The sequence below is a fragment of the Drosophila hydei genome, unplaced genomic scaffold (genome assembly GCF_003285905.1).
Source record: "Drosophila hydei strain 15085-1641.00,03,60 unplaced genomic scaffold, DhydRS2 tig00008134-arrow-pilon, whole genome shotgun sequence".
In the NCBI taxonomy this organism is placed as follows: Eukaryota; Metazoa; Arthropoda; class Insecta; order Diptera; family Drosophilidae; genus Drosophila; species Drosophila hydei.
In genome coordinates this window covers 2,343,292-2,366,890 of record NW_022045843.1, presented here as the reverse complement: position 1 = coordinate 2,366,890, position 23,599 = coordinate 2,343,292, and the positions used below count along the sequence as shown (strand labels likewise).

Here is a 23,599-nt window from a genome sequence, read left to right as displayed (position 1 = left end):
ATATAAAAAAAAACAAGACAACAATATTTCAACACCCACAGACAGATATTTCGAGAATCGAATTTTTATACAAATCAAACAAGAGACAATAAAAAAAAACAAATATCAATAATTAGAAATTTAAATTCAATAAGCGCCAAAGCCAGGAATAATCACTTCGAAGCCAACACAGTAAAATGGATGAAAGCTCATAAATAATGCCGCGAAATAAATAATAATTAAATGCAAACATATGCCCATTCCACTTATATTTATATATTTGTGTGTATGTATTTGCATAGATTACAGCGTAGGTAGAAACTGAGACTGTGGCGCACATCAAGTGAAAATGGTAGAATGTGAAAAAACTGACAGCCAAAAGCAAATAACAAAATGGGCAACAGTTGCTAAAAATGAAACGCATGCAAAAAGAAAGAACAACAACAACGGACCAAGAACAACAACGCTAGAAACGACCAACTGTAAATATCTCGAGTTGCCAACTTCCACTTTGCCATACACGAAAATCAGGCGGCAACGCAGCGCACATTTAGCTCGATTGGCAACGCTGTGCGGCTTTTTTCTTTCGCTCTCTTCGCTGTTTGCCGAGGCTTTGCACACAAAACCCGTTTTCAAAGCTGACGCACTTCACAGTTGCCTGTGAAGGCAACAACAACAAATGATACAGCAGCCAAAGTGATAACAACAACAATAAGAAGCTTGTCCATTTAGCCTAAAAAAACCAGCAGCAGCCACGAAATAGACAATTTTTGAGGTTACCATTTCGATCGTTTTTTTCGCTCCCGCTCTCTTGCAAAAAAACTCAACATTGTTTGCCTATTGCTGGCTCGCTCACGCCTATGCATTTGAAGGGCTGTTTGAGTGTTGTCTCAGCGCATTTGGTATGCCATTCTTGTTTTTTTCATTTCTGCTCTATAAAATCTATGGTGCAATCGTGTCTGCTTCTTCTTCTTCTTTGCACTCTTTGCTTTGCTTTTGCTTTCTAACTATATTTTTAGCATTCGAATGTAAACAAAACTCGTCGCCATTTTGGATTGGGCATGTGGCACAGTGTGTACACACGGCGTATACACAAGCACACACACAATGTTACCGTCTTTGCCGGCTTCTGTAGCTGCTTTATGACAAAATTGACCTTAGCTTCGGTGATTAAGATGCAAAAAAAAACAACATCCGAAAGATATGTGCAATGCTAATGAGCGCTAATAAGATACACGCCAAAACACACACAGACACACACATACATACACAAATACAGTAAACAGAGGCTGTATCTGTTTTTTACGTGCGCTTCATTTAGTGGAACAGCCCTCGTGAGCATATTGATGATAATCTTTTTAAATATTGATCAGTTGCTAAAGATTTGCATAAATCGTTGACTTTATTGATTTTTAACATGCACGAGGTGCCTGTCAACTCAGACTGTGGCTAAATATAGCCAAAAAGTAGAAAAACAGTTGACAAATAACTAGGCTAAATGGGATCACCTTGAGTTCGTCCTATTAGAACTTTTCGCTTATACAATTTTAGAGTTAAAATTGTGCTTATAGCTGTATCTCTATTAGGCAACCAGGTTTAACAGTTATCATAAATTAGGTATATTAATGTAAATAATAAACATTAAAATATTTTCGAAAATATATTTAATTTATAAAACATATATTTACTTTATGCATAAATAAGATAAAATTATAAATATATCATTCTAGAGAGTCCACCAAAGCCCAGCGACCTCTATAAGTGTCATTAAGCATTTAACGGTAAACGGTAAAAAATAATTAAGTTAAATTGCAGCTATTGCTCATATTGTTCTAGTGTTATTTGCATTATGGCAGGTCGTGTCGTCTGTTGCCGCTGATTTGTATATTTATTTTTACAGCGCAATTTCCTCGCTTTTTTCGATTAGTTGTTAAATTCGAATCGAAGGGATTTTTGTGTTTGCTTGTTTTTTCTATGACACATCACATTAACCTTATATGTAGAGCTTTGAGGTGCGGCCAGATTAGATAGGCAAACAAAAAAATAGTTAAATTTGCTTCGTCTTATGGATTTCTAATTGCCAATGTGACTATAATTATCAATTATCAATTATAGTCGCGGCAATCAATCAAGAAATTACAGATTCCTGATATGATTGTTACGTCAAGCTAAAAGAGGCATACAGCAAAATATTAATAAATAGAAAAAAAATGAATAAAAAAATGTATTACCCAATAATTTGAGTTGTGTTCCCGACTAGTTTCGGCTTTGTTTGCATGACACAAAGTGTGTATACACTGACAATAACTTATAACTTCAATATGTTAATATACGGATATGTAAATAACAATTCTAAGGGCAACGTGAAAGTGTTTACACACTTAAAAGAAGAAAATGATTGAAATACCTTAAATTTTACCCAGTTATTTACCCTATTAAGAGATTTCTGAATTGATAAACTTCAATAAAAAATTTCATAGTTAAAGCTTAATTGACATAAAATGGAAATATCATTAGTTCCTTCATACTGATATAACTTATACCTAAACGATTCCAATGCATAACTCCTAAAGGTAAACATAATTCATATAAACACATTTATATAGAACAAATTTTTTGGTACTTCAGTGTATACACAAGACTTGAACATAATATTACAATGGTAAGTCTACAAGGGAAAACCAAGTACAATATATAATTTTAGTAATCAAGTCGATTCTTTAGTTTGCATGAGTATACGAATTTTAGGAATATCTGCACCATATACATGTAAACAAATAAGAAACAATAAACAAGTAAATAAATATTTGCTTGCCGCTTAAAACATAACGATAAATAGTCAAATTTAAGAAGGTTCGATTTAATCATCATTGCTTTCCACTTAATAAGATGTTCACGTTAATCGGTTCTGAAATATGTTCGCATATTTGAAAAAACTAACATTTTAGTTATGAATCATCAGAAGAAATATTTCGGCCTACACACACTTAAATCAACATATTGGGGATTTTTCAGCCAACGCCAAAAATATCACATTTGTTGCGTTATTCTTTTAATTAATTTTCTATATTTAAAGGAATGGAATGAACAACAATTTTAACCAGAAATACCTTGAGGGGGTCATCTTTGTGGATGATTCGGCACAAACAAAACACGGAATACGGAAATATAAACTAAACGCGTGTGTACACACTTATACGTACATAAAGATGTATATGTATAAACAAAATTGAAAATTCATTAAGAAAACTTTGCAAAATGCACCAGTAAACAATTTAAAATTATTTTTTGTGTTTTTATATTTTTATTTTATAATATAATAGAGCAGCTGGCGCCAAATAGCTAAATATAGGCGTTTATAAGAGGGGGGCTTGAACTGTTGGTGTTTTTCAACTTGTCGCGCGGGTTCATGTGCAATTGTTGCACTTTGAGTGACTTAAAAACATCAAGAGCGTCACATATATAATTAAAAAGGCAGCTATCTATAAATATAGAGTGCTGTAAATTATCTACGCAATAGAGATGAGCGCGTGTCGAAGACGAACTAGCATTAGACATATTGTACATGATTTATATAAAAAAATTAAAATTTAATTTATTATATAATTAAATATAAATAATAACAGCTTTATCTTTATTTTCTAACTCTCAATCATTTTTATATAATAAGATTTTCGTGAGAAACGCGCTCGATATTTGATTTGTTTACACAAGCTCGTGTGTTTTTTTCCATCATCAAGAAAACACGACTTACGCACAGCTCTAGTTCACACACACAGCATGCATGTAATCTGTACACATACTCACACTCTCGCACTCACCTAAAGCAATTCAAATTCAATGTCAACAACTGAGCTGAACAACAGCTGGACTTCAAGCAATGCACCAAATTTGAAGCTATTAATGGACGTATGTTTGTTTGGCCGTAGTTAAAATCAAAAGCGCAATTTATGCAGCTGATACAGCAATTTTCAGTTTGTTTGATTAATACACGAATATAATTATAATGTTTTAAATGCGAATTTTGCGCTAAATTAAGTGAGCGCGCTTAGTTCAGCATCTGGCAACGCTGTGAAGAGTGTCAGAGAGTTGAACAGCGGCAAGGTAAGCGGTTGCTGTTGTTGCTTTGCTTAGTTTTAAATGATTTTTTTTTTTTGCTACTTTAACCATAATGAAAATTTATTATTGTTGAAAACTTGTACTTCGCGTTGTTGTGCACTTTAGCTTACACTTGACTTGTTTTGGTTTGTGCACATTCTTGAAACTGAAATTGTATAATTTTATTTTTTCCAATCTGTTTATTTGGCGCGCTGCTGTTAAAAAAAACTTAACGGATACAAATGCAAAGTCAATTAACAGTCTTTATTTAAACACCATGACGACAGTCGCACTCACACTTTACTTTGCTTATTATTTATTTGTATTTTAACCAAAAAATAACAAAATAAAAAATATAAAATAAAATAAAAACGTGCTAAATAAACTCCCAAGAAAACAACACGAACGAAGGCTCACAGCTGACGCCTGTTTGTGAGAGCGAACCGCAGGGCTCTCTCAGTCACGCTCAATAGTGATGAGCGAGATGGTCAACGTGACTGCATATGTGAGTGAACTTTTTACGAGTGTTTTTCCTATCAAATGTTAAATGTTTAATTATTTCCTTATAAGTATTTCGTATTAGGTGCAGAATTTTTTAACAATATTAGACTAATTATATATTAAAACATCTTTTATGATATTACATTAGGTGACAGAATAACGACTGCAGCTATGTAAAAATATCGCTCATCTCTAGCTAGCTCTCTTGCGCTCAGCAAGTGGCACCAGCTGAGACTTTGCGTTTGTCTTCGTCGGCCATTGAGACAAAATAAAACACAACAAATACAAAAAGAGAAAAAAAACAAAACACAAAATCAAACAACAAAAGTTTTGCAAGCGCAACGACTGTAAAAAAACTGGCAACTGGCTTGCTGATGACGACATTTACCTATTTTCTTGTTGTATTTTGTTTAGCAGGCTTCACTTTAAAATAAAAAATTGATTAACTTACATTTCTCCTTGTCGCTGTTGCAGCTGCTCCACTTGACACTTCAAGAAGAAATCACAACACAAACACAGCGCAAGCGAAGAGAAAGAAAAAGAGAAGGCGACGCTGGCAAAATGAACTTTTCACTCTTTCTCTTTTCGAGCTATTTTCTTTGCTCACTGTTGGGCTGTTTGCTTTTGTTGCACTTTCACCGCAACGGGCTGCGTTTTCCACAATTTTCACGTGTTTTCTCCACTTGAGATTTGGAAGTGAACTCTTTATGAAAATTTTACATGATTATTTGCTGGGTTAAGCAATATTTTTAAGCACACACACACGCGAGCCTTTATAAAGACTACAAACACGTACACAAACACGAACAAACACACACATGCAAGCAACACTCAAGTACGTGCTATTGCTGCTGTTGCTGCTCTTGTGCTTCTTTTTGCTTCTTTTGCTTTTGCCTATTTACTTTGTTTTGCCACCAATTCATTCATGTATTTTAACTACGCGCCCGATGCCGTTATTTTAAGGCTTTGCTTTCTTTTAATGCGAATGTGTTGTTGCACTTTCTGTGTGCGCAAAAAACAATGCGAAAGATTATTTATTTTGTGTGTTATTTTGGAAACAAACGCTGTGGTCGTAGCCGCGACTTGCTCGCCCGCTCTTCCAATTGGAACTGAGCGCAGCCACTTGATTTGGAGTGAGCGACGGCGACGGCGCAGTATTAAATTAGCTGTGAGCAGCCAACAGTGTTGACCGCTCAATTGTTTTCACGCTAAATATAGTTATTTGCATTGACTATCTAATTTTAAACAGTTCGCGTCTGTAAATATTTTTAGAAAAACGTATGCCTAATATATTACAATTGTTATATATATTGCACACGTTGATAGTTTGTACTTCATTTAGCACAAAAATGATTTTACCAGCTCAAATTGTTGCGCATATAGACTTTTAGCCTCTGAAGAGGGAGCAGCACTGATAGCTACATTGTAGTATGAGAGTGTATAAGTGCACTCATGGGCTCTCGAAGTCGTGTAAATACTCGTATATTGGTAAAAAAAATGCAGTATTGGGCAAATGTTTTAACAGCCTAGTATGACAACCTTCAATGATTAAAGTATTTTATAATAAATAGTAATGCTGTTAGTAAAACTGCATAATCATATGTAGCTATCGATAAACACAGCACAGATGTCGTTCAACGTCAACAACGGTTGTGTAACTGTTGGACTGACATTGGCCTTGGCTGTTGCCTACTTTTAGGCTGACCTTGCAAGTGGTCCAGCCGAAAGCCGTTAAGAGATGGCCTGAAGAAAGAAAACGTAATTAGAAATATAAAATTTTCGAGTAGTATAATATTTAAACAACTGCTTTTGAAGTCGTTTAAGGCCTTACGCTTGCAGGCCTCATTTAATTAGCTTCATTAGGGCTTTACGAGTTTGGCAATCAAATCCATTAAAGCTCGTTAAGTTCGCTCTGCTGAAAATGTTCAGATATGAGCGGAAAAGTTAATCCCTTTAGCTTTCTAACTGCTTTCAAAGCAAATTGAGAGTCCTTTACCGAAAATTCACATTTAAATAAATATTAACAAGCGTTGAATTTAATTACAACGACAAGAAACGGACGGCCCAAGTGAAGTCTAGAATGTAAAAAAGGGTGCTTAAGTTGTGGAACCCTTTTTCCATCCAAATGAGTAAACAGTGCGAAATGGAAATCTCAGCGACGATATCTTCATTCTAGCAGTCGCTTCCCGCAGTCCTTTGCAATAAATTGCTGCAATAAAATTGAAGGCAAAGACGACAAACGCGACAGCTCGCAAATGTTTTTTTTGCTGCTGTCAAGTTTCATTTGTTGCGTGGCGCTGATTACCAAAGCCACCTACGCCTCCCCCGCCCTGCCCTGTCCTACAAGAAAATGCGCTCCTGCTCCTGCCAAGCGATAAAGTCAAGTTGGAAATAATAGCAGCAACACTTTCAACAAGACCAGTCAGCATCGGCAGCTGGAGCAACAGCAGTTGATGCCGGACCACCAGCTCCTGTTTTTGATGATGATGACAGCAGCACAACTTGCAGCGATAATGATGCCTCCCATCATCTTGCCAACACAGTGGGCTGCACCTGATTGTGCGTAAGAACAAATATATATATAGGGAAATTATACCTTTAATTATGATAGGGCAGCGTATGGATATTATTTAAATAATATTTGGAACGTATAGGTGGAACTTGTGTGAGGAACTTGAGTGTGGTGTATGTATGTAGAACTTATCTGTGGAACTTGAAGGTGGAACCTGTAGGTAAAATTTGTATGTGGAACTTATGTGTGAAGCAAGTATGTGGAACTTGTATGTGGAACTTGTATGTGGAACTTGTATGTGGAACTATGTTAAAGTTAAGCTAAAGTACATAAAATTTATTGCAAAAATATATAGAATTAGAAATTGGAACTAGAAAGTGGAATTTAATAGTGGAACTTAAAAGTGGAACTAGCAAATCAAGCTAGATAACATCACTTGCAATGATGATAAGGCTTTATTTTAGTTATTTAATATATAATTTAACACATAATCAATAATATATTCAAATTATTTGAAGCAGTTAAATCGATTTTGAGCCACTGTAGATGGTTCATTATAAAAGAAAAACTGTTGCCGAGTTATAATGAGAGCGCAGCTTGAACAGAAATTTACGACAAGCGCCGCGTTAAGTGACAGCCGGGGACAGCGCGCGAGGCAGCTTTACGAGGTGGGCGAGCGAGAGATTCGCGATGCGGGTTAAGGGTTGCGGGCTGCATGGACCAAAGGGCTACAAAGTCAAAATGGACTTGCTGCAAGCGAGTGCAAAAGTTTTCCTATTTAAGGCTCAATGACAAAACAGCAGCAAAGCGCACCGAATCGAATTTTCAACTCATAAAATATGCACATTTTAATTTGCAGCCTTTAAAGCGAAGTCGAAGTGTGGCATAGAGAGAGAGAGGCAGAGAAAGAGAAAGAGATAGAGAGAGAGAGAGAGACTCTAAGTAATTGCCCAGCAATAAGAAAAAGAATTAACAGAAGGGTGACGTAGGCAACAATACGAAATGAAAAGCCAAGCGGCGAAAGGCCACAAAAGGCAGCCCCGGCTGAATGCAGACAGCATCCTGGCCGCAGGACACGGCGATGCTGGACTGCAGCTGGAAGGCGGAGCTAAACAACTGCCAACTGATAGATGACAAAGCCGCAGTCCCAGATAAGAGAAAGACACCCACGTCCTGGCCAAGCCCAAGCGTTGACATCGCATCAACACAACTAATCCCGACCATTCTCTAAATGATGGACACACAGGAGCACAAAATCCTTGACCAGCCCAGTGCCGGCCAGGTCGCCTTCTTCCTTCACTCCTTCAACTCTGGACTGTGGTCGGCTGTGCGGGGCTTGTCTGGCCACTGATTGCAGCTCCTTTTGCTGCGCATGTATGGGGAGGCATAGAACAAGTTTTTCATTTGCGAGAAAGAGATGCCGAGGCAGAGGGAGCAGGAGAAGGGAGGAGCGTGAACTCCCTCCTTATTTGCTTTTGCTGCCGTCAGACTTTTGCCGATGGCATCTGTGTTTCGATGTTAATGCCTCGGCACAGAGTAAATAAATATGAAATGTTAAAGACATTCTTAGAATTGGCACAGCCAAATATAAATTGTTGCAAGGAAAATTTAATAAAGCAAGCATAAAAAGCATAAAAAATATTTAAAAAAAAATAATGATTAAAAACTGAATAAATAAAAATATATAAAGAATATATATAAAATATATTAAAATAATCAATTTTATTCATTAATAACAAAAGTAATAAAAAGCAAATAAATAATAAATAGTTATTTATTTGTATTTATTTTTAATAGAATTTTCAGAATTATTTTTTATTTAGAATATTATTTTTTTATTTATTTATTATTTATTATATTCTTTAGTATATTATATAATTACATACATATTATTAAAGAACAATATAATAAATATAATTTCATACCTTAATTTCTTGTTCTTCTTGTTGTAAAATTATATTAAACATTTATTTTTACAAATTTTGGTTATTTAAAAAAACCTTTGAAGCCAGTTAATTTATAGTTTCTCTGCTCTCTAATCGCTCGTTTTCCGCTTCGCTAGTTAGTTGTGAAAACGCTCGTTTTGTTTTTGAGTAAATTTTGGAATTGGCCATAAATCAATGGGCAATTAGATGCTTGGCGATTGAATGCAATTTGATTTGGGATTTAATTTGCCAACGCAATGTTTTTGCCCCTTTTCAATGTGCAATCAACAATTTAGTGGGCATTACGTCGAGTGCATTTGCCGCATGCAAGCCTGAAACACATGGCGTATGAGTAATGCGTCATAATTGCAATTTACTCGCAAGTTGGCTTAAATCGCACAGATCGATGAGCAGGCGGGCATTAAGCGAGCTGCAAATTACGTGTTTGCCCATAACATTCGATTGTCATAAATGCCGCGTTTTACAAATGTGGGCGTGGCGACGACAAAGAGGGCGTCGCTGAATGTTGTGAAAACAAGTCAAACACGGCTTTCGCTGCAGAACCAAATTGTTAACGGACTGTGATATATATATATAAATATATATATATAAAATATTCTTGGAACACAAATATTTCTATATAATTTTATCAATTTATTTGCAAGTATTTATAATTAATAATTTAATATATTTTTTTTGTATGAATATATATATAGATATATATATATATATATATTTTTTTTTGTATATAGATATTTATGCATTTATATTAATATGTATTTATTTGCAGTTTTAATTATTTGGTCAGCGCTAAATTTTTATCTATTTTTTCAGAGCTACAAAATAGTTTCAATCACTAACAATTTGTACACAGTACAAAAAAGGGGGAAAAAGTCAAAGTATTTGCCGCATAATCAATCAAATTTAGTGCACAAAGTTGTGAAAAGTGGAAAATTCATTTGAAACTTTGTCTGTGGCTACTCAGTTCGCAGCGACACTCATGAAAATTGAACCGCAAACTGAAATTTAATCATTGAAACAAACTAGTTGAGCTGATAATATAATTGTTAATTGATAATGTGAAAAAAAACGAGCAGTTAATTATTTGCAGTGTAAGATTAACGAATTGCAATCGAAACCTCTGGCATTTGTCAAATGTAATTAACACGTAACAGTTGTTAAATATTTATAAAAACAAACACATCTACATACATCAGACATATATATATATATATATATATATATATATATATATATATATGGGTCTTTCCTTATTCATTTGCCAGTTGCCAAGGTTTTTCCCTGACATTGCACTAGTTATAAGACCCTAGCGAATTGCTCGACTGACAGACGGAGACGAGAGCACCTGAAGTCATGTTAAATCAATATTATAATATTATAATACTTGAGCAAGGCGTGGAAACGCAAAAAGAACAAAATAAAAAAACAATAAATCGATGCGCCGCTCACGTACGACACGAATAAAGCCAGAAATCACGCTGAAAGCATGCAAATCCTCAAGATTTTCATGCCATCCGAACAGAAACCTTCAACAGTAATGCAAATAAAAGAGATAATGACGCGTAAGAGTGTCAGAGTCGGCATTGACCGACTAGTAGATACCCTAAACACCATTGTGTACTCTATATCTACATCTAGTAAGAATGACAGAGTCGGCATTGACTGACTAGCGGATACCCATTCTAGATTCTATATCAACATTGATGACATTGACTGACTAGCAGATATCCTAGCTTCCATTCTAGAATAAATATCTACATCCACTAAGAGTGTCAGAGTCGGCATTGCCAGACTAGAAGATACCATTCAACATTATAAATCAAACAACATCAAGGGATAAACGCGCGAGGTATCTTCAATAAAAACAATAAGCTCTATTTACCCACTTCCAAACTGCCGCAGGGTGCAAAAATAGGTAAAAGCGTTGAAAAATTTCATTTTCACGCGCTGCACAACCAACTGCAAGGCGAGGAAATGGAAACAAGCTAACTGCTCCAAAAAAAGAAGCAAACAGACAAAAGTCAATGTGAGCAAGGGGCGGGAGGGTACGAGGGCAGCGTGCAGCGACGTTTGCAGTGCGATAAATTCATATAAATCTCGTTAATTTAACCGCAAAACGCAGTTTAAATAACTCAAATGACTTGGAAGCTAGCCAAGCCCTGGATTTTAGCAGCCAAACAAAAAGAGGTACCAATGACATTGGCTTTGATATTTGAGCAGCTTAAAAAAACGAGCTAAAAAGTGCAAAATTTGCTTAAAGTTTTAAAATTGAAAAGAATTTCCAGTTCAGTTTCCCTTACATATTGAGCAACTTTTAGCTAATGAAAGCTTTAACTTAGTAAAGAGCGTTAAGCTCTTCAAAAATGCTGCATCAGTAGTTAAACTTTCATTTTCATTTGCGAAAGAATTCTGATAAGTAAAAGCTTTATTAAGTTAATCAATCAATCAAATTACTTAAAAAGCTTCTTATACAGTTTTTAAAGCTGCTTGACTAACAAACAAAGTTGCAAATGTATTTAAAGCTCCTTAACTAAGAAGCAAATTTTATATAGTAAATTTAAAATGTTTAAAAATAAGCATAAACTTAAACTTGACATTAAATTTGCATTCACAAAATATATTTTAAAGACACATCATTTTTCTACTCAATTAAGTAATATATAAAACATAAAAAAATAATTTAAAAATAAAAAACATTAACTTTACGTTTTATATGCTTGCTATATATACGATTGTCAATAAAGCTGTTAAAGCTGCTTTAAAAAGCTTTTAAGTGATTCTAAAAAATGTTATACATGTCTTTGAGTATTTGTGATATTAAATCAATATGCATTTTATCATTAAATGAACAATTTTGACTGGATTAATCTTGCGATTAAGTGGCGTAATTTCAGCTCCTGTCACTTTGCGCTAAGCCTGATAAAATGTCGAAGTAACTTAAAAAGACAAACAAACCGAGCGTTCTTTTCGCCTTGCCCTTGTCTTTTGCTTGAATGGAGGGAGCAGGTTGCAGAAGAAGCAGCAGACGCTATTCATAGCTGTATCTGAAATTACGTTGTGAAATGTTAGCCGCAATTTGTTTTGCTTTATAATGAGTTGCTTTGTACGCTTGGCAAGGCGCCGACAGGGACACTAGATAGCAGACGGGCCCAAAAGGAGCAGCAGCCACAACGGGAGTCGCCTGAAATATGACCTCGTCTCGCTTGGATTTGAGAGCTACGAAATCGTGATGTTAACCTTAATGCCAATGTCCATGTGAAACTGAGTGCAGCTGTTATCACGAAGCATTTGCAAATACTTTGGCAACATTTCATTTCGCATGCCCCAGTAAATCGCCCCATGTTAATTGCTTATAATTATTTTGTAGCCTGTTTGCCTTTTTTCTTAATTAGGTCAATTAAAAGTGAAAAAAAAGAACAACAATTTCCATTACAAAATCAATTAAATATGCGCACTAAATTTAATTTAATGGCTCCACTAAGCTCGATCAAATTAAGCCGATTAAAGCAAATGTGCGAAGAGTTAAATGAGCTGAGGAGGAGGGAGGAGGAGACGGAGCTTTGGAATATGTAATGAATGAATATTTGATTTCAAATAGATTCACGATTTTGCATTCGCATTTCTATGGCATTAGACTCGCATAATTGCTAGAATAATGCGGTCTTTTAATGGCCAAATGTTTATGTTAATGTTAATGTTAATGTTAATGTTAATGTTAATGTGCATATTACTGCTAACTGTTTGTTTAGATAAGCAAAAATATATAAGTATTTCACTTTTAACCGACAGATAGTTTGAAGGGCAGACGTACAATAAGCCGAGATCAAGCTACTCCATTCAAAGACTTGCTAATACGCCTTTTCAGCTGCATTATCTTCAGATCTGACTGCGTTTCTCCAGCTGTTGTAAAACAAAAAAGTTGTTCAACAATTTGTTATTCTGATCGATTTTTGAAATGCTCAGAAACAGAACTCATTACGTTTTCAGTTCGTTTGCTTAAATTTAAATGCTTATTAAAGTTCCCAACTACTAATTGAAGTTCCTTTACGAGCCATATTTTATTTAATTACGTAACAGCTGTATGGGGTGCAAAGAAATTTCTGTTAAAAACAACTTAGAATTTACTTTGATAAATCTTTAAGTAATGTCTGTAAAATATCAGCAAAGACTATAAGATATATGTTATATACTGAAAGCTGTGTTAACGAAAAATATATAGAATATAACTGAGTTAACAGACAGAGTTAACATACAGAAGCCATGCTTAACAGCTCTTTCTGATAGCATATGTATAAATGTTATCTAAGAACTTCTGTTAATGCTAATGAATCCAGTTTTGATTTGAATAACATGTACAGAAGCTGCTTAACAGATATCCCACATTTATAGTTATAAATGTTATGCATAAACTGCTATTTGCAGCTGCATAACATTAACAGAAGCTGCTTAACGGCTGTGTAGCATAACGTATGCTTAAATATTAAGGAAAGCATCTACAAAGATATTAGAATCAAGTGAAGATATGCACAACATTAAGACAACATAGCATAGCTGCTCGTTTACATAAGATATGCCACATTTGTTGTCACAAATGTTAACCAAAAACTTCTCCTAATGTAAATGAATCCTCGTATGCATAAAATACAGTCTCAATTAGATGCTGCATGCATTATCTAGATAATTGTTATAAGTTTCCTCTGCTTGGCAGAAAATGTGATTAGAGAGCGTGGCAAATGAATATTACATCTTTTAGTGCATTATTAATTACACGCACTTTGCAGCTAACTGAATTGGGAAAAAAGCTCATTTATTCACGCTACATGAAAAACTACTGAGAGAAAAACTCAAGCACAGAGCGCACACATAAGTGAAATGTCTTCATTAAGCTTTAGAACTCCATTTGCACAACATACAAATGGCTGGGCCAGAAGGATGCGAGTGAAGGTGACGTGGTGGAGCAGCAGCAGCAAGGGGGGCAGGGGCAGGGGGTAGGGAGTCGCGGCAACTGGGCGTTTCAGTCCGCAGCAAACGAAAGCAAACGGCTCATTGCGTTTCAATGGCAATCGCTGGACTGTAAAGGACGAGGAGAGCAAAAACGAGGTGCGGGAGAGAGAGGGGGTAAGGTCTGCGGCTGATTCGGTGCCTCGACTAGGCTGTCATTTCCGTTTCCGTTTAGACTTTTCATTTGCGGCGCCGCAGCAGCAGCTGCAAAAACCAATCGAGGCCAAAAGTTTTTCGACTGCGCTTTCATATACTTGAAAAGGGTTATGATGCAAAGGGATTTGGGTAGTATATAGAAGAGAAAGAAGAAGAAATTGATGTCTTTATACATTTTTTTATATTAATTGTATTTACTTTACAGAAATTTTCACTTTTTTCTATAGATTATATGATAAGTCTTTGCTGCTGCGTAGGGTGACCCAATAAAAGAAATTTAAATAAACCAAAATTAAATTGAGTTATAAAGTTCTTGCTGGTTTCATTTTAAAGCTACATTTATGCCATTTTGTATAAAAATAGTCGCCTTGGCTTTGCTGAAAGTAAAGTCTAATTCTGAATGAGTTTGTTCAATAAGAAAATTACTATGCCAGCAAAAGATAAACTCTGACTTTGAGCTCTATCAAAGTACATTATAGTTTTACGTGTACAAATTTTAATAATTATCAATCAAATGGCAAAGCTTATACAATATTTTAACAGCTTCAAAACATAGTTAACCCAAGCAGCTGCTGAAATATAGTCAACGAAAATAGTATCACTCTTGTCTGGTCAAAGTATATATAGTAGTCTAGTGACCATAAACGAAACGTTATAGCCATGTTGCACTGTCTCAAATGGTGTTGGCAATTTCTAAGTCTCCCATAGAAATACAGCTTCACAGCTAGGGTAGCCCGTGTTGTGCTGCCTTGTTTTCATTTACCTTTTTTTTTTGCTTTTGTCCCAAAATCGAAAAACCAAACTCTACCCTCTTGACCTTTTGCCACAAAAAAAGCCACTGTAAAAAAAAAACATAAAGACAACAGAAAAAGTGTCAGGGTAAAGTGTCTGGCCCGGGTTCATCGGGCTTAATAGCTCATTTGATGCTGGTCAGCTAAATGGAATGCCAAATGATGGGCACTTGGCTCAAAATGAAAACAGGCAACAAAAAGAAAGAGTAAACAGCCACGCCCCAAGCCCGACTGTCATTTGTTTTTTTTTCTGGCCAGAGCCAAAAAAGTTTAGATTATTATGTGCTTGTTAATTTCTTTTTGTTAATTTCTTTTTGTTTCATGCTTTTACTTGAATGCGCTCGACGCTTCATTTCATTAAACTTCAGTGTGAATTTAGACAAATTTTTCTTTGACTTGCTATTGCGTAAGCAGTTTCCTTTTTGCTCCTTTTATAGCTGTACATCGTATAAAATTTTACTTTAGTCCGTTGTTTTTTTTAGGTCTGAAACCAGCAACCCTTGAAATATTCATTGCATAGCTTGCAGCGACTCAGGACACGTCCACAGGACACACAGCGTTAATTGTTGCTGCTCATGACAACGAGAACGAGAAGCAGCACAAGCAGGCTAAAATGGCCATGAAAATGGTCAAATGACTTGCCTGAAATTGAAAAATTTCTGCTGCATGGCCAACAACAACGATTTTTGCATAAATTGTGTTGCGCCTTCCGAAAAGGACTAACCGGGACTAGCAACGGCACTTGTTCAATGGGGCCTCTTAATGAACTTACAAGCATCCCATACACATACACACACACATGCACACTGAGCAAAACAAATGTACAGCACTCAAATACAAACACACACACACATACACACGCACACACACATTTACAAATAACCTCAGCCGCAGTTGAGCAAACGAGCAAATGCGCGGGCTGTTTCGCTTTTCATTGAACAATTGGGCTTACTTCAGCTTAGTTCAGTTTATATATACATATATATATACATATATATAAGTTATAGACAGAAAATTATGATAATAGATAGCGCTAGCAATAAATAACTAAAGTTGTATGACACAACTTGCAAGTAAGTTTCTGAAACAATTAGAGAAAACTGAAGCATTCGAGCAGAAAGCAAAATAAATCTAAATAAAACACAAGAAAATCCTTTAAACTCAATAATAAAAATATTCATTGATAATAAAATGCATTCAAATTAAAATTAATTAATAATAAAAGTTATTAATAATACAAAAAAAAAAAAAAAAGAAAAAATTCAATAACAATAATTAAAAAATCATTGAAAAAAAATACATTAAAAAGATTTTGTCAAATGGAAAAAAAGTAAAAATCTGCATTAATATTTTTTTTTGTATTTTTGTTAATAATAAAAAGAAAATAGATAAACTATAAAGATAAATTGCAATTTACTTAAACAATATTTGAGTTCATTTAAATAACAAGAATACTTATTTTTATTTTCAAGCTTACAAATTTTAAACAATTAATTCAGGAATTTATTTATAGAGGCAATACCTTAAACACAAGCTAGCCATACTTCCTAGTTCTTCTTCTTCTGCTAGTCATCCAAATACCTCCAAAGTAAAAATGTTCTAGCTTGTACAAAATCGTGACACAACCACATTAAATATAAGGAAAAATCTTAAGCTTATGCATTATATATATCTTCTTTTATCACAACTTTATGCAACTGCCCTCGCAATTTGAGCGCCTTTCGGACTTGAGTTACTTACGGCCCAGCAGGAATTTAGTACAGGATCAAGCGAAGCGAAACGTTTTTGTGTGAGGCCTAATGAAAGCGACAACTGTAACGCAAATGGAACGATTTCAAAATACAGCCACATATATCAGAATCTGTTAACATATACGCAGCACACACACGCACACGCACACGCACACATGCGAGTGGTAACTGATGAAAAATGCGCTGCGAAAAGAAGGTCAAAATGCAGCTGAACATTACGAGCGCCTATGAATGAAGAGTTGGATGAATGGATGAATGGATGGGTTGGTTGGCGGCTTGGATGGATGGTTTGCAATGAATTGAATTTGTTGAAAACGCATCAATTCAAATTCAATCAAATGAAAATAATCGTTGTTTAACTGAACTGGAAAATTAAATTTTGCCTGCCAACCTTTTTGCCTCTTGTTTATGTTTTTGCTTTTTGTTTATGCGAATTGACAAATTTTTGCCATTTTTGTTGATTTGTGAAGTTTTTGTGTCTTTTGACTTCAATTAGTTTTGCATATGCAGATTAAGTGCTTGCTTTGTGCTTGTCTAATTTATCTTAAAAATAGCTCAAATATTTATAGCATACCAAGAATTGAGCAAAAAGGATCAAAATAAATTATTTATATGGCTATTCATAAATTTATTACATATATTTTTCATTTATATATTCTATACTTATAAATTAAATGTATTTTAAAATAATTATAAATACGAAAATATCAATAAAAAATTTTTAATAAAAACTAGAATAAAGTAATATAAATATAAAAATAAAAATAAATAAATACAATTTTAAAAACAAAATTAAATATATTTGTACATTAAGTCTATGCGAAGTAAATGTATTTTTTGAAATTAAATTATATATGTATATACAAACTGCTTTTAACTATAAAATATATATTTGTCCTTAAGTTTTAATTTATATATTTTTTAATTTTATATTTTCTGAATTTTGTGTTATATTTAAATTATAAAGTTTCCATGATAATTATTTCTTTTAATATTTTTTAATTTTTATTTATATTTATTTTAACATACAATTGATTTGCAATGAAAATAGTAAGCTAATATTTTAGATGATAATTTTCTGTGAACTAAATTTCTAGGTGATAACAAATGATAACATTTACTTTATGTCCGAATCTAATTCCTTCTCAGCAGGATGTATGAATTGCAGTCAAGAAGTCAACAAAGGCTGTCAGATTAGTGAGTAGTCTTAGCCTTAGCCTTAACCTTAGCTATATTTACAACAGCAATAGAAACAGAGATTTCCAAGCTCGTCTTCAGCTTGCAAAGCTCAATTGACGTTGACACTGCAACAGCTATCGGGCACGTGTGCTTGCATAATCAAGAGGTTCGTGCAAAAAATAAAAAAAATTGCTAAAAGTTAGCTAACAATTCAAATGCCATGTAACGAACTATAAAAAAACACACATAGGGGAAAATGACTAGAGCTAAGCCGGAGTGGGTGGTGAGAGGACGTGGCAGAGATAAGGGAAAGCCAAGCAAATCGATGATAAGAGTAAACAAAACGCATGTGGAAGCCCTACGTAAAGCCAATTAATCTTTGCTTTGATGCACACACACACAGGTGGATAAAAGTCGAAAGATAACAGAGAACGCATATGAGACGAGCGTTGCAACACAAATACGCAACAAAATGTTGCATGATTGCGCCCCAGCTCTGCTCTCGTTCTTTTCTATTTCGTAGCCAATGCCAATCATAATCCTTTTCATTTCCCTGGTATTCGTCCAGATTCACTCAGCTGTGTAATGTGCTTATGTGCCGATTGTGACCAATGGAATGTGCTTAGAGCTATTGCTGTGGCGAGTGGGCGTGGCAGTCTATTGACTGGCATATTGAGTACACGCAATCATTGCCATACGTTTTGACAGACCTTTAAGCCGTTTATGAGATATGACTTACAAAACCTGCAGCTTAATTCATTGCCAGCCATATCATCATTGCAGCATTATGTTCTATGTTGCAATGAAGGAAGTTGCCTGTTCGAAGGGTAATTTGATTGAGTTGGTGTTAGCATGGAAATCACATTGCCTAATAGGCCTAAATTGAACTGCCTTTGCTCAAAGAAATGCAGCTTGAAAGCCCTTTTAATCAACAATCGATTATTATCGATCCACAAATTTGATATATAGCTGGAAGTGGATGTAAGACTAGAAGACTCTAGCTGCTATAGTTGCTTAGATCCACAAGCTCATTCACGAACAGCCAGATGGATGTAAGGACGAACAAAAGAGCGGAGGGACGTAAGGATAGACAGCTGAACGAACTAGACTAGATTGATTCGACTGTTGTTTATGATCAGGAATTAAAGTACTTGCTGCTTCAAGCACGCCTCCTTCTGGATGCTAAGATAAACATTTGTTAATGAATATAGCCAATTGTTTTTTGGGTCTAAAAATCGATAAGCTAAAGCAAAAATCAGAATCAGTTGTATCTATATATCTACTTCTACATTTTCAAAAAAGTAACGATTGATTGTCCAAAAATTATCTAGAATCTAGAAATCTAGAAATCTAGAAAATTATCTAGAAATTTGCCCAAGTTTAGTGACAAGGTTCATCTCCACCATAGATCTATCCATATTATTGATAGATCTAGAGCCAGAGCTCTTGACTTTAAAATACATTAAGCCGCTTTTGAGCCATGAATGAGTTTTATGCAGCTTATCAAACTCAGCTGAAGCTTACTGCTTTCATGTTCATTTTATTGAGATCTTTTCTAACTATAATACCAAAAACTCGATTTGTTTTAACAAGTCTTTATTGTTCCGCTGGCTTACCCAGCTGACACGTCTATATAAAAAGTCTAGTCTCATTATTGAAACGTGCGTCCTCCATGCTCTGTTTACCTGTTCACTTTTGACAACATTTTACAATTAAAAGCAGAATTTGTAGCGTGACACGGCAGCAACTGTACTGACTGCCACGCCCACAAAAGTGAACTTTAGCTGCTGCTATTTGTTTGTATAGCAAGGTAGACAAGAAGAGCTAAATAGGTAGGGATATGGATATATAGAGAGAGAGTGGGAGACGGAGAGGCATGTGTGTGCGACATGTTAGACATTAAGTGAAATTTAAAACTGAACGCCTTTTGTTGTGTGTGTGTGTGTATTCCTTATTGTTGCCTTAGTGAAATTTAATTAATGACAAACAACTTTTCATTGTTTTTTTTTTGTTATTTGTCTTTTGCTTTGCACGCGCCGGAAACGTATTCACATCCGCTTGAACAAAAATTTTCCATTGTTTCAATAAGGAAAAGCCTGACGGTGTGTGAGGGTCGTGTGTGTGTGTGTGTGTATCATATGGCATAATTACAGACACATAAAAGGCGCCTTGAAGCCATACAATATGACCATGCCATGGCCGTGGCTCAATAAAGGACTCTTTGCAGGCCGTCAGCTGTTAACGGCCCTGGAAAAGGGTCTGCAGCGATTAGGGCACATAAAACTTATGGCCAGACATGGCCCAGCATTAGGCCCCAATGGGCTGGTCATAATTGACAGCTGCGCCAACGATTCACTTGACCTCGCACACAGCACTAGCTACCCCCATTCCACCCACACAGCTGACGTCGCTGCTGTTGCTGCTGCTGCTGCTCGCTTTGTCCTGCGCGCGTTTGCATATTAAGCATTTAGCTGCAGTCACACCCAACCTGTACAAGCACCCACACACGCACAGAGACCGGCACGCACACAATTGCAATTGACCGTGAAATTGTTGGCAACTGCAACTTGGCCATGATTGAAGTGGCCATCGCTGGCTTTCAACTTTGCACCATTTACCTGCTTTGTATACGCTCGCTCAGGTGCCTTTAAAGGAGTTTATTGGTTGTATATTCTGTTTGCCTATCTGACAGAAATAAAGAAAATCATTTGGGAGTTATTAAAGACACGCCCAATCGAGGTGTGCCAGACTAGGAGTTACTATAGGTTTAAAGTTAAAGAGCTGAAGAATAAGCTATATATAGACTATATGGACTCTATAGACTCCATTAGACAGCGTAGACTCTATAGACTCTATACACTTCGTAGAATCTATAGAGTCTCTAGCTTCTCAAGTCTTCTGCTCCTTAGATTTCATAAACTCTGTAGACTCTAGAGTCTCTATAGACTTTATAGACCTCTCAAACTCTATAAGCTCTATAGATTTCGTAGACTCTATAGACTTTGTAAACTCCATAGACTCTCTAGACTCTGTAGACTCTCTAGATTCAAAAGACTTTTCCTCCATAGACGCCATAAACTCTATAGTCTCAATAGACTCTACAGTCTTTATAGACTCTATAGACTCCATATACTCTATAATTTATATAGACTCTACAGACTCCATGTACTCTATATTCTACAGACTCTATAGACTAAATAGTTCCGCAGTTGGTTAACATGCTCTACAGATAATTCTTCTATATATTATATACCCTCCTATATAATATGAATATTTAATAAAATTGCATTAAGTTCTGCTCCGTCAGTCGCGTATTATGCCGCCAGTTACGCCCGACTGCAATGTTCTTATAAGTTTTTTCATGTTCGCTGCCCGCACAGTCGACCATAAAATACACACACACTCCAGGTAAGCTTTTAAGGCAAGCAAAAGTATAACAGTTTATGGCACTTAAAAATAATTTATGATATTCTGCATTAAACTTGTGAAAACTTTGCTAAAATTGTAAACAAAGCCTTAACAGGTAAAACTAGCTGAAAATACACTAAAAACCTATAAATATACATTTTCGGTTAAATGTTTGGAATGAACTGTAATTAAATGTAAATTATTTAATATATTCTAAAATTTTATTGTATTTGTTAGTTAATTATATCACCTTAAATGGCTATCAGGGCTTCTTAAGTCATTTACTAATGATCGACTAATTACAGCTGTTGGATTAACATTAGATAAGTTTAATATTAAGAACTAAGCAGAAGCTGCTTTAAGCATTCACAATTATATACAGAGGAGCTCTTCTACTTGATATTTTGAAACTATTTAAAGCTTTTATAGAATTCAGTTTTCTGTATACGTGTGCCTTTCTAAGCAATTCTCATATAGCAGAGGCTTATATTCTAAGTGAGAATTACATAGAAAGCTGCAACAAAGCTGGCTCAGCTCTTGCGCTTCATTTAGAAAGATATCAACTTTATATGCATCACAAATCATATGCAATCAAGGCTTAAACTTTCATCATAGATCTTATGAAAAAATATATATTTGTGTATCAAAAATTTTTTTCAAAATTTCTAAAGTTAAAAAACATATTTAAAAAAATTTTATAGTTGATAAGTTTTACTTTTCTAACACCTAGCAACAATGATTAAGGCTTAACGGCTGAGAATCACATAGAAAGGCAATTAAATATATTATGCAATATTTGTTTTTTTTTAAATATTTTTTAAATATTTTCTTATTTACACCATTTTCAATGCGTCTCTTTAATGGGTAACTCTAAGTCCGGCTAGCTGTTCCAAAAAGCCCAGCTGCTGTGTGGGCATTCAAATGCTTTGCATGCAAATGCCACAAATGGTAACAAGTTGTTTTTAGTTGTTGTAAAGTTTGTTTTCCATGAATTTGCCATTTTACCGCCCTCACCCCCTCGCCCACTTCCTCACTCTCTCTCCCTCTCTCTCTCTCTCTTTGTTATTTCCATGGAAAAATTCCCTCATTGCATTCAATTATTCACACTTGGCCGCAAATCAAACAGATTTGCAAATTATGCAAGCCGCCTGCGGTTAAGGCCACAGTGGGCGTGGCAAACTGTGGCAATGCTAATAATTATGTAGTTACAAAATAGAGACTAGGGAGAATCGAGTGTGGAGAATGGAGAATTTTAAGCACTTTTGTGTCTCAGCTTAGCCGTCGGCAGAAATTCAATACCATAACGTCACATTGAGGCTTTGAGCCAAATTTCACATGTCTGTTGGCTGGTAAATTAATCAGAATATTGGCCAAGTCGTTGTTGCGGTTTGGCTTTGTTGTTGCCCGTTGCATGCCGCCGCTGCCGATGCTGCACGTTGCACGTTGCACGTTGGTCATTGAATTTGGCTTAATGCAATTTGTTTGTGAGCCACAAATTTCAATATGCACATTCCTATGATTTAGCTCTCGGCTCTAACATCCAATTCTGGCGTGTCAAAAGCATTTTAGCATTTAATTAATAAATAACAAACATGATTTCAAGCCTGGCCTCAAAATGTATTTGCGGACAGCTGATAAGCGGCAGCTTGATAATGCAAAGCTGATGTGAAAGACTACAAACTCACTGAAAAGCAATTCACCTAATTATAAAGTAAAGGCAAGTCTTTGAATGAGCAGTCTGGGCAAGGGGGAAGCAAACAAAGAAGTCAACATTTGGTAAGAGAAGGCAGCAGCAACTTCTCAACACGGCAAGCAGCGAAGCACCACAAAAACTTAATCAAAAATGTCAGCAATTTAAAGCAGTACTGGAAGGTGAAGGGAGAAGCCATGCGAGAAGCTAAATGTATAATAAAGTAAAGTGTAGAGCGTGAACTAGACGAGAGGTGAAAAGAAAATTCATGGCGAAAGAGAGAGAAGCACAACTAAGCATAGAGAAGCTATGTGAAAGGAAAATTGAAGCCAGTTGGCATCGAAAGAGCAGAGAAACTAAAAGAAAATATTAATTATGAAGGTAAAATTGAAGCGAGTGACAAATGAAAGAGCAAAGCAAACAGGCATCCTACGATAATTGAAGCGAGAAGCGAACTGAAGACAAAGTAAAAGCAACAAAGCAACAAAACAAGGCAAGAAACGATTTGGATATGAAATATGAGAAGCAAACAAAGCATAGAGTAACGAAGCAAGAAATATGTATGGAAATGAAAAGTGAGGGAAAAT

General features: G+C 35.3%; 1 long non-coding RNA gene across 3 annotated transcripts in view; it reads right to left on the bottom strand.

Moving 5' to 3' along the window:
• Positions 1–23,599, bottom strand: part of LOC115483445 — a 59,215-nt gene that overhangs the window by 28,717 nt on the left and 6,899 nt on the right. The window contains exon 1 of one of the 3 annotated variants that reach the window (XR_003944356.1): positions 5,030–5,407. The exons of 1 other annotated variant lie outside the window; for it this stretch is intronic. This is a non-coding gene — a long non-coding RNA (uncharacterized LOC115483445). Of the gene's footprint in view, positions 1–5,029; positions 5,408–23,599 lie in introns of those variants that run through there. One more of the 3 variants, XR_003944354.1, reaches the window with a different exon arrangement.